Genomic DNA, 11,886 nt, shown 5'->3' on the forward strand with positions numbered 1-11,886 from the left:
TTTACTTGATGAAAATGTGCTGCATAGATTAAAATTATACATGTCACTATCCTGGGATTGTAGTCCCTCGGCCTTTCCATCACAATCTCTGCCATCCCACATGTGGTTTGCTGCACTGGGAAACTGTGCACCCTGGAGACTTTGTGTTTAACCCTGACCTACCAATTTGTCAAATAGTGTGCTTGGGTAATTACAGATTAGATGTATGCCTGTATCCCCAATTTATGTCCAAGATTGGGGTTATTTGCAATCATTCAAAAGTTTTAAGTAAAACTGTGCTTTATTAAAATGGGCCTTGGCTGAGTTGATGTGTCTTTAACTAAAGATTCCTTTCCTGGGGCTCCTGCGATGTGGTTGATGGATGCCAGGAGTGCTCCTTGTAGGTATGTTCCTGGTTCCGTTGGGTGAGTGGTGAGTAATACTTACTCTTGACCTACCGATGACATGAGAGTTTGATTATCACACAGACATTCCTTCAGGGGAGGCTGGGTACACAGTGCCCACTATTATGAGCTGTTCACCAGAATATATAACATGGTGAAGTAATGATCTTTGGAACAACTAGTTATGCATTCATTGGATTACTAACTTATCAAACTGTCAGATCAGGGGAAAGAGGCACGGAATGAGTAGCATTCACCTAGTACTAAACAATGTGTGCACTTCGAAGGAGGCTGGATGGAAGGAATAAACAGAAAAATCACATTCCCAGCACATGCCCCCAGCATGGATTTCGTTCACAGCTGTTTAACTGCAGGTCTCCGCACTCCATATTATCATCTCTAAAGGCAACTCTGTCCCTGAGGCTGCACTGTGCGGGATCCGTCCTGCCAGGCAGCACCTGCCTCCCAGGCAGGACATTTACAGCTCTGCTACGGCTGCAATACTAAGATGTATACACCCGGCCAGGCTGTTCTTTTGTACTGCAATTGGCGACCTGAACTACAGTGCGGGCAATGTGAGAGATGACCCAAAGGAAGGACAGACTGGAAGGTTCGTGGGGACAAAGAGTCATTCTATTAGAGCATGGTGCAAGGGTGTTACCATTAGAGCAGGAATGCATTTTTTATAATGAACCCTATAAAAAAATTAGCACTTGGTTCAATATGTTTGCTGTTACTAACAAACATTGGCAAAGTCAAATCATTCAAAAATCAAAACAATCTGTTGCAATCCCAATACCATTCTAGTGAATAGCCATGATTGCAGATACTGGGTGAATTTCGTTCTTACTAGACTAGATCAAACCATACACATACAACTAGACATTTACTAATACGTATTCTTCTGATGTATTGGGTGTCACCTAATGATGGTCCTTAAAAACTACTCCAACATGGCCACTATGACCATCACCCTTTGCACTCAAGTGCTGTTGACCATCACCACATAAACACAAACAGTCTTCCCGATAGAAATTCCCTTTCAATACACAGTTTTTCTTCTTTACTTCAAGGCCACTTGAAGATGGCCGCCTCCACCCCCCAGTATTAACAATGAATTCTTCTTTAATAACAATTTATAAATCACTTACCTGTACGCGGCGTTCCTGGACTGCCCTCCTCCTCTTCCTCACCGTCTGGGTAATCCTTGAGAAAAATGCGCACCCGCGCATGCGCATTTCTTGCAAGAAATGCACGTGCAGTTTTCTCAAGGATTACCCAGACGGTGAGGAAGAGGAGGAGGGCAGCCCAGGAGCGCCGCGGTGCAGGTAAGTGATTTTTAATTTAATTTTTATTAAAGTAGACTTCATTGTTAATACGGGGGGGGTGGAGGCGGGTGGCGGAGTGGAGTTCCATGCAGTTTTTTTGCAACTCTGTGGTCCTTCGCGTAGCCCCGCTGCGCCCAGGGTTACACAAGAGAAACCAAACCACCTAGACTATCTTGCATTCATCATACGGCATACCAATAAAAAGATCTACGCCAATGTGACCCTTCGAGGGACACATGAGCATTGCAGCGCCAGCCCAGTGAGGAGCAATAGCCCTATAATGAAGGATGACACTCCTTGGGATGTGCGAGGGCAATATCAAACAGTCCTGCTGACTGCCACTCTGCACATGCCCAAAACCTGATCAACCTGTCTTTACCTAATCTGTTTAGGAACAGAGGCCCTATTTTTTGTTTGTGTCATACTTTTATATAGTTTGAAACATTTCTGGGTTGGTTTCTTTGACCCCAAAATACGTTCCTGAGCATACTCTACCTTTAATAGCTCGGCTCAAACATCTAGCCACGTCATATAGGTAGTTGTGGACAGAATCTGTGGATTTCTCCTTATGGGAGTTGTGTAACCAGGAATAACAATGCACCAACTCACCCAGCACATACTTGCGGTTTGCCATCTATGTGTGAATACTATTTCTCTCTGCTCCCTCCCAAGCATTGAGGCCAGCGTTCTGCCAGGCCTCTCACTGTCACTGTAATCTCTGGTCAGTGTATGTTTACCCACAAAAGTTTACCCCTCTGTCAGCTGGGTTGCCGTAGCTTTGTAAGAGCTGGTGTTATTTCTTCAGGTACAACTGTTGGAGTATTTGTGTAACCAAGTTCTCTTAGATTACAAACTCTGTTTTTAGGTGTGCGAGTGGACTTCGAATATCTGTCAATATGCCTCCATGTTTGGCTATTTTTACCCCCGCGTGTAGACCCTAAAGAAAATCTATGGTGCGGTGTAACTAGTAACAGTAACCACGTTTAACTGGAAGTATTCCAATATAGCCACCCAAAATTCTTCCTTTAACACTTGGTCTAACAAGGATCCCGCTGGGAACCTCCAGCCTGGTCAGTGTAGTCTAGAGCTGGGAAATGTAAGTGTAAGTTTGACTGGGGAGTGGTCAGATAGTGTGCAGGGAAGGTGTTCTGCCTCAGCCATCCAGGGTGTAATTTCCTAAGAGGTTAGCCAATAATTTATATGTGATGACAAGTCATGTGGTACGCACTAAAATGTAAATTCTTCTGCCCATATCAGCAAATATTCCGCAACCCAAAAAACTCCATAATATCTCCGAGTGCCTACGCAAATTGAATGTTATCTGAACGTCATATGCCTCAGCAGTTAATGTGGGATAAATTACTAAGTTAAGGTGCCCACAACACAAACAAAATTGTGTACTGCCAATATTTGGAGCAAGATGAGCATGTCTGCAAGATAAGCAGGGATGTTGGTTGGAATGGATATGTAAATAATGAGGCTGGTTTTGTAGATGGTGAGGGCCGACATAGGGAGCAAATTAATTTCCATCAGGATGAGGGGGGAAACAGCCACTACAACGCGGCCGTTTCCACGAATGCAGTAACCACGCATGCTTTACAACGCATGCGTGGTTACAACTATAACCTTTACCACGCATTCCTTTACTACGAAATACGTAGTAAAGGAATGTGAGTTAAAGGTCCAATGAAAAAAGAGGGGGCTTGGGGGGCCTGGGGGTCTCCCCCCCCCCCCAAAAAAAACGAGCGGAATTAAAAAAAGAAGAAAACTTACATAAAAATGCTCTTCAGTGCCTCTGTCATCAATGAAAGAGCCTAAACAACGTCGTAGCGTAGTGTGTCCGTCATTATAGAAGTCTTTTTTTAATTTTCTTAGACGTGCTTTGATGCTTGTTTCTGTGGTTGGTGGAAGTAAGGGCTGCTGATGAAAGGCGTGCAGGTGTCAGGTAAGTAAACAAATCTTTGTTCTTAAAAAATACCCTGACTTAAAAGTATGAAGTGTTTCTCTACTTTCCTTCTGTAGACTGACCCCTCTCCATGCCTCATTTCCCTGGATATAGCCTACTAACGCTAATAATAATATACACATATTTTTTAGCCTATCACTATCATTATGTACAATGGAATGACATATGTGCCTAAGGGACGTAAGATGTTTCGTATATGTTTTTTTCCGTAGAATAATCCTGCGTTCAAAAATGCTGCGTGCTAAAGCCACTTCCGAAGTAAAATTTGCGTGGTAATGCCATGCGTGGTACTGGTTAGCATTATATAATCATAAAACCGGATGAGGGTCAGGGCTCGACAAATCTAAAAAATCTTACTTGACATGCAGGTCGAGTGAGTAGACTTTTCTACTCGACCTAACAGCAATACAGTCGACCCACAAATTGATCGCATATGAATTTTTTTCAAAACATTTGGGCCTAAACTTACTTTTTGGGGGGAAACAGGGGGTGAATCAGCAGTTACCCAATCTGCACAATCCGCACCTTAGAGGTGATGGTGACACTTTCTTACGAGCAAAATCAAGCAATGAAGGTGAGGGAAACATACAAATATTCACAAATTAAGGCATAGTACATTCCCACAATGTTCTAATGCAACTTGCATAAATTAAGCAGTATTATTATAAACTCTGGGAAGACATTTAATTTCCTTTGTACCTTCAGATAACTGACAAAAGTACAGACGTTTAAGTGCAAGTATATAAACCCTACGCTGCAACACAAACAGCCAAACCAAACTCTCCACATGCGCTTCATCCAGGAAAAGCGAACCTTTTTTAAACAGTTTATATGGGCACAGCACGCACTGTTAACAAATTGCACAGACTAATGCAACAACCCAAAAAGGAAAATCCTTAATAATTAAGCATGCCCTGTGAACGATGCAGAATGATGTGCATCAGAGAAAAAGCGTCCCTCATTGGCATTGGACAGGACCACATGCAAAATAAGGCAAGAGTCACCCTGGGTAGAATGTGCCTGAGGAGGAACCCTCTAAAGAAATCAGCAGGACTCCAAGTTATCTGTATTATTTTTGGGAAAAAAATTAAGTCTCTAGTAAGTCAAGAGCAAGGGTCTCAAACATTTTCTATAATAAGAGCTGCTGAAATATTATCCCACGCACTAATATTTCTTGTGATGTAACAGTTACTATATCAGTCAAGATTACATAATAGTGGCCCCCTCATGCAAGATTTTGTTAGCAGTGATCAACTCAGTGAATCGGGCAGGGTAGCCAGCACAATTGTAAATAAAAAAGGCTTAACAAATTTGGAACATCTGCAACGCCACTGGCCCCAGGGTAATGAGTAATAAATCGCCACAAAGCTGTATTATTTCACTCGTTAGATTTAAATATAGCTGGAAAATATCTATCCCATGAGTTCAGAAAATGCACACATTTGTATCTTCACTACATGCTTTCCAGTTCTAGATATTAATTCAACCTAGCAAAACCTTTAATTGACACAATGATTACAATCAATTTGTGATTGATGTACAACTGAAAAGAAATGAATTATTGGTCTGACTAACTACTTGCACAGCAGGTACACACAAATCTAAGAGGAGTCTACCAGGGCACTGGAATTCGCTTACATATTAAATAACACAGATCGTATGTGTAAAATCAACTGAAACATCTTTATTGTGCACTCTTGGAAGAAAGATAATGTTGATTATGGTAATAAACCTGTTGCACAAAGGTTTAGACGGTAAACATTTGTGGATAGAGCCTCTGCTGCTGGAAAAAGCGCTTTGCCATAATTACTGTGCAGCCCAAGCATCGTGAAGAGATTAGGAAATAGTAAAAACGCACAGGCTAAATGCAGCATGAGAAACCAAAACGCTTTCAAGAAGAACAAATAAAAAGTCGGTCAAAATGCACGACGTTCCGTTAAACAGAGGGGGGTTCTTATCGGGTTGAGGGAGATGAATATGTAAGAGCGCCTAGTCTGCATTAGTTCCAACTCTGGTGCCTTTCAATGTCACAGTGTTCAGACAGAGGACCATTATTAAATGGCAGTGTTCCGAAGGACTCTATCTGTGTCGCATTAGTCAGAGAAACATTACTCCTAGGTATTATGAGTCAGCGGTCTGATCTGATTCCACAGCACAGCGTTTCGATGGACATTACTCCATAGCACTATATTATTTCTTTATGGCGCAATCTTTGTATTTGTCTTTTCTGAGAAGTGTTCGTTACAGCAGCATTCTACCTCGGATTGTATTCTCTTCGAGTAGTATGCATCTAGCGCAGCCCCTTTATACTGTACCTTAATTAAGGATACCGAATGGTAACGATTGAGCGCGTAACCACTAGGGAGAACACAATAGGTCCCCATCACTATCACATAGCACCCTTGCCCCTCGAATTGAGTCACTTAGCCGAATAGAGCACATTCTAGTTACATGAGTATATGATACATGTGAATCAAAACAATGTATGTTTAATCTCAGTTCCCCACACTATTTACATGAGTATATCAATTCATGAGCGTATTCAACTGCCCTAAGTTCTCAAATCAGATAAATATATGAACCTCGTGGCATTCGCTATTCAATAGCTGTTGTGGTGCATGCTGGACCTAATAATTAAGGAGCAACAGGCGGAAAATAAACTATGCGCAGATGGGTAACATTTCAGTGTTTTAGTCCGCTGTTAATGGGCTTCAAAATGTGAAGTAGAGTTAAGGGGGAGGAAAGTAAGGTATGGGGGGAAGTTGTGGTGGCGAAGGAAACGGAGAAATGTATAACGGAGCAGCGTGGACGGTCATGATTCAAGAAGGCATTAGGGAGAGGTTGGGTTACAGGTATAGAAGGTTTTGGTGTATAGAAGCTTTTGGGGTAAAAAAAAAAAAACGACTCACCTCTGCAAGTCAAGTCAAATCGCCCTGCACTCCGTCCCGACTCACGACTCCACCGAAGAGAGCACGTGGTGGCGTGCTACGTCACTGCTGCACTTTAAGCAGCACAGAGCTGGGGCAGGCCAGGGCCGTCATTGGTTGCTCTTTCGCGCGCTACCAGATTGACGGCCCTGGGACCCACAGAAACAATAGGCAGCGCACCACACCACCACCACTAAGTTAGGTGGTGCATGCATGCTGCCCCCTAGAGCCTTCACCGCGCACCGCACCACCACCACTATGCTAGGTGGTGCGTGCACTCGTTGCCGTCGTCGTATCATGCTGCCCCCTAGAGCCTTCACATGCTACTGCACCACTGCCAGATAGCGCTCGCCAGGCCGGTCAAGTAGGCCTTGAAACTGACTCGCCCTTCGGGAAAATCACTCGCATTTGCGAGCGGTCGAGTACATTTGTCGACCCCTGAGGGTGATGTGCTTATACTTCTTACGGTCCTGGATCAGATGTGGTGTGGCATGCAGGATGCCCCTAAAGGGTACCAGTGTGGAATCTATGAGGCCATGAAGTAGGCATTATCAAAATCCAGAAGGAAGAGTAGAAAGGCGTGAACAGCAGTTTTGAATTTGCTTTCTCTACTAAAAGGCTTGACCTTCTTTAGAAGAGGGAGCAGGTATAGGCAAGGTTTGTTTTTTGACAATATGCACCTTGAAGGAAGGGTTGGTGTTCAGCGCGAATCCAAGTGATTTGACAATCAATGAGAGTTGGGGAATGAAACTGGCACTGTTCAACTCATTAAGCCTGGTTCATACTGTATCTTGTTTGAAGTTTTTGGCAAATGACAGGAATTCCATCTTGTTTGGATTGAGCTTCACGTTGGTTCTGGACATCCAGGTCTGGATGATGTTTAGTCTTTGAGACATTGGATGTCTAAAGCAAAGGAGAGTTTCACATACAGTTGTGCAACATCAGCATATTCGTTAATCTTATCTTTAGAAGAGCACTGAGCGGCTCCATCTATAGGTTGAAGATGACAAGGCAGTTTGGAGCCCTGGGGGACTCCACATGTGAAAGGGATCTTTTGTTTCCTGGAAGTGCCCATGTGGACAAACTGGTGTCAGTTGAAGAAGAGCCAGAGAGAGTCACTGCATTCACATCTCGAGCGTGCTTATAAGGACGGAATGGTCAACTTTTAACAGCTGAGAGGACCAGCAATGTCAGGAGTCAGGGGTCATCTCCGGCTGTGATCGTTTGATCTCCCTCTCTTGCACGGCCTGGCGAAGACCAGTGTGTGAGCCAGGGCCTGATCTGAATAAAAATATGAGCCAGGTCCTTCTGAGTGTTAGGACAAGAGCTGGGGCCTGGTAAGGACAAGAGCGTAATCCAGGGCTTGGTGAGGACCAGGGTGTGAGCCGGATGCTGATGAGGACCAGGATACTGAGCCAGGGACTGGTGGGGACCAGGACACTGGGCCGGGGCCTGGTGGCGACCAGGACACTGGGCCAGGGCCCGGGTGGCGACCAGGACACTGGCCCGGGGGGACCAGGACACTGGGCCCCCCGGGCCAGTGTCCCGGGGGGACCAGGACACTGGGCCGGGGCCCGGTGGGGACCAGGACACTGGGCCGGGACCCGGTGGGGACCAGGACACTGGGCCGGGGCCCGGTGGGGACCAGGACACTGGGCCGGGGGGGGGGAATCAGGACACTGGGCCGGGGCCTGGTGGGAACCAGGACACTGGGCCCACTCTCGCTCCCTTCGAAACACCAGACTAAACAACTAGGGTCTGAAGATTTGCACCCCCTGCTTTTCATTGCATTTCTCCCTGAAAGAGACAAAACTGTGCGAAATCTCCTTGAGATTCACATGATCTCACAATATGCAGAAAGATGTCAAGAATGAAAATCCTTGCATATTTGTCACATTAATTGGTCTACCCTTCTCGGTCACAACGACCCGGGTAAGTATCAATATTTTGTGTGTAGCGAGCCCCCGAATATTCATGCATGTCTTTTCATTTAACAGGGGAGTGCATTTTGGGAATTGTAGTCCTTGTTACTTCACTGAAAACAGTGATTTGTAAAAAGAAACCCCGAGACTGGAGACGATTGTACCTTTGTCATGAGCCATCTGGGACCCTATGGTAACACCTCTCACCCCCATCAGGTCAAGAGAAGGTCCCCTCCCCCACCACGACAGTATATGCCCGCCCCCACCCCATAAAGGTCCTCCCCTGTCTCTCTCATTGGCCTGGTTAACACGCTTCACCTGAACGCTAGGAAAGGACATATAACAGTCTCACACACCCCTAGAACAGAGGCGGATCTAGCATCGGTGCAACTGGTGAAGTGGCTCCGGGGAGGTCCTTTGTACCCACATAACTGATAAACTTTACCATCCCACCAGCAGCAAGAGTGGCCACATGAATGGTTTCCTACCAGCAACGCCGGCCTCACCTTCTCTGACCCCCCTCGGGACTAGAGTGTGGGGGGGCACACCCCCTCAGCCCAAGAACTGCCCACCTCCTCTGCAAACCCAGGATAGGACAGGCCTCACTTCCTCTGCACCCCAGCCAGGCCTCACCTTCTCACCCCTCGGGACTAGAGTTGGGGGAACACCAAACGCCCCTCCAGAGCAGGCTGCACCTCCTACCACCCCCCACCCACTCCCTCCGCCTCACCTCTTCTGCACCCCAGGCCCCGGACATGTCTTATCTTCCCCTCACCCCTCAGGACTAGACATGGGGGCACACCACACGCCCCCTCAGCCGAGGACAGACTGAACCTCATATGCCCCCCCGCACCCCCCTCCATCTCCCGGGCAGGCCTAAACTGTTCTGCACCCCGGCCGCCGGACATGTCTCACCTTCTCCTCACCCCTCAGGTCTAGAGTTGGGGGCACACCGACCGCCCCTCAGCCCAGGGCAGACTTAACCTTCTATGCCCCTGCCCCCCCCCCACCCCCCCCCGGCCAGGCCTCACTCCTCGGGACTAGAGTTGGGAGCACACACACGCCCCCTCAGCACAGGGCAGGCTGCAACTCGCTGATTCCTAGCGGAGCCTCCCGCTAACATATCGCACCAACAGCGTCAACATGGCCTTCACCACCTGGCGCAAGCTCACCCCCACCGAGCCGGCTGACCGCAAGCTCTCCAAGATGGCGACGCGCCTGCAGCTGGCCTCCAGCTTCATCTTCCACCTGGACTCCCACCTTCTCTCCTGGACTTCTTGACTTCTTGTTCTGGCCGACACTCTGCTGCTGTTTTCGGACAGTTTTCTCTGGACTCTAGCCCTCCTTCCATTCCGTCGCCCTTTAACCACTTATCCCCGTGGATGATCCTCAAATGTTTTCTCCCTTTTCTGCTTTCCCTTCTCTCCTTACCCTTGCATCCCTCCCACCCTCCCTTTGTGCTATGACTGCATCCACACTTTTGGAACTCTGCTCTGTGATTCATTGAAATAACTCTAATCACTGGTAAATGCAGTAGACTCTTGGAGTATATCCATTCATTTCCCCTCCCTATGTATATAGGGATAACTACAATCACTAGTATATGCAGTAGACCTTTGTACTCTCTACCATTCCTTTGTGACCCTTAGAGTATATCCAGTCATATCCCTCCCTATGTATATAGAGATAACTCTAATGACTAGTCTCCTATGTGACGTTTAGAGTATATCCATGTGTATCCCCTCCCTATGTATATAGAGATAACTCTAACGACTAGTCGCTTATGTGTCTGTTAGAGTATATCCATGTGTATCCCTTGCCTATGTATATAGAGATAGCTCTAATCACTAGAATATGTAGTAGTCCGCGTTGCTCTCTACCCTTCCTATGTGACTTTTAGAGTATATCCAGTCTTACCCCTTCCCTATGTATATAGAGATAACTCTAATCACTAGTTTATGCAGGAGTCCGCTGTGCTTTCTACCATTCCTATGTGACTCTTAGAGTATATCTATGTGTATCCCCTCCCTAAGTAGATAGAGATATCACTAGTATAGGCCTAGATTTTATCCATTTGTATCTCCTCCTTGTGTGACTTTATCTCTTGTACATTTGCAATTTTTTCTGTTTGTAACTCTTTATAACGCATGTAATCCTAAATCTTTCTATAACGCATGTAATCCTCAATCCGTATGTTTTCAACTGGTTCTTATGTAAGTCAACAATTTGCAAATTATTTTTGTACCGTCAGTCCTTATGTTTGAAACTGGGTCCTATGTAAAGCGCTCTGACACCTTCGGGTAAAGTTCGCGCTATATAAAATCGCAGAAATAAATAAATAAATAAAACCCCAGCCCAGGACAAGTTTAATCTCCTCTGCACCCCCACCACTTCGGTAGTCTTTCTTTGCTCCTCTGCACCCACCCTGGACAGGCATCTCTGGGGGTGCCGACGGGTCTTCTGATCTCGAGGTAGGATTCTGATTGGCTGTGGAATGGGCAGTGGAGCCGAGAGTTCTTTACACCCATACACAGCGCCTCGGTCGACGCACGAAGACTCGATGCACTATGCTCAGGCCCCGAAGTGAGACACTGCTCGCCTAGACCTGCCCAGAGGCGCCGGATGCAGGACTGGGGGGGGGGGGGTTAGACCGGACGCGTATTCACACTACACACCACTAGACAAGTCGCGCCTCCTCCGTACCCTCCCACCCCCCAACTGGCCGCCCCTGATCTGCACCCTGGACAGGACAGGCCTCACCTACTCTGCACCCGCAGCACAGGACAAGCCTCATCACCTCTATACTTCCCACACCCCACCAGCAGGTCTTACCTCCTCTGCACCCACACTGGACAACAGGCCTTCTCTGGGGTTGCACAAGTGACTTCCGACTGGAGATTTCTGGGTAGGATTCTGATGATAATGATTAAAAGGCCGATGCTGTGTAATGGGCAGAGGAGCCGAGAGTTCGTTGCAATTTACAGCGCCTCTGTTTCCGCTCGAAGCCTCAGTGCGCAATGCGCAGGCCCCTAAGAGAGACACTGCTCCCATGGACCTGCCCAGAGGCGCCGGATGCAGGACTGTGGCTCGGACCGTCGCGCATTTATACCGCACAGTAGTTTACTAGGCGCTACACTCTCTGGGGACACGTATAAATCACTCAGAATGAAGGAAATCACAGATCCATTATGTATCTTTCAGTTCCTGTACCTGGTTCGTTGCAGCAGCCCTTCAACTCAGAGACGTTTGACGGCAGGGGCAAAGTAGGCTCTGGCCCCGGGCCCAAGCCTTTCAGGGGGCCCCTGATAGAGCCCATACATGCCAATAGACCCGAATCAGACGAGACACTAGAAGTCAATG

General features: G+C 46.9%; 1 protein-coding gene across 1 annotated transcript in view; it reads right to left on the reverse strand.

Moving 5' to 3' along the window:
• The window catches only part of LOC144752842 (uncharacterized), a 136,237-nt gene extending 124,656 nt beyond the window's left edge, over positions 1–11,581 (reverse strand). The window contains exon 1 of the mRNA XM_078640681.1: positions 11,359–11,581. The gene's annotated coding sequence lies outside the window, so the exon portion shown is untranslated. The remainder of the gene's footprint in view (positions 1–11,358) is intronic.
• Positions 11,582–11,886: the final 305 nt, after the last annotated feature.

Source organism: Lissotriton helveticus, chromosome 5_1 (assembly GCF_964261635.1).
Source record: "Lissotriton helveticus chromosome 5_1, aLisHel1.1, whole genome shotgun sequence".
In the NCBI taxonomy this organism is placed as follows: domain Eukaryota; kingdom Metazoa; phylum Chordata; class Amphibia; order Caudata; family Salamandridae; genus Lissotriton; species Lissotriton helveticus.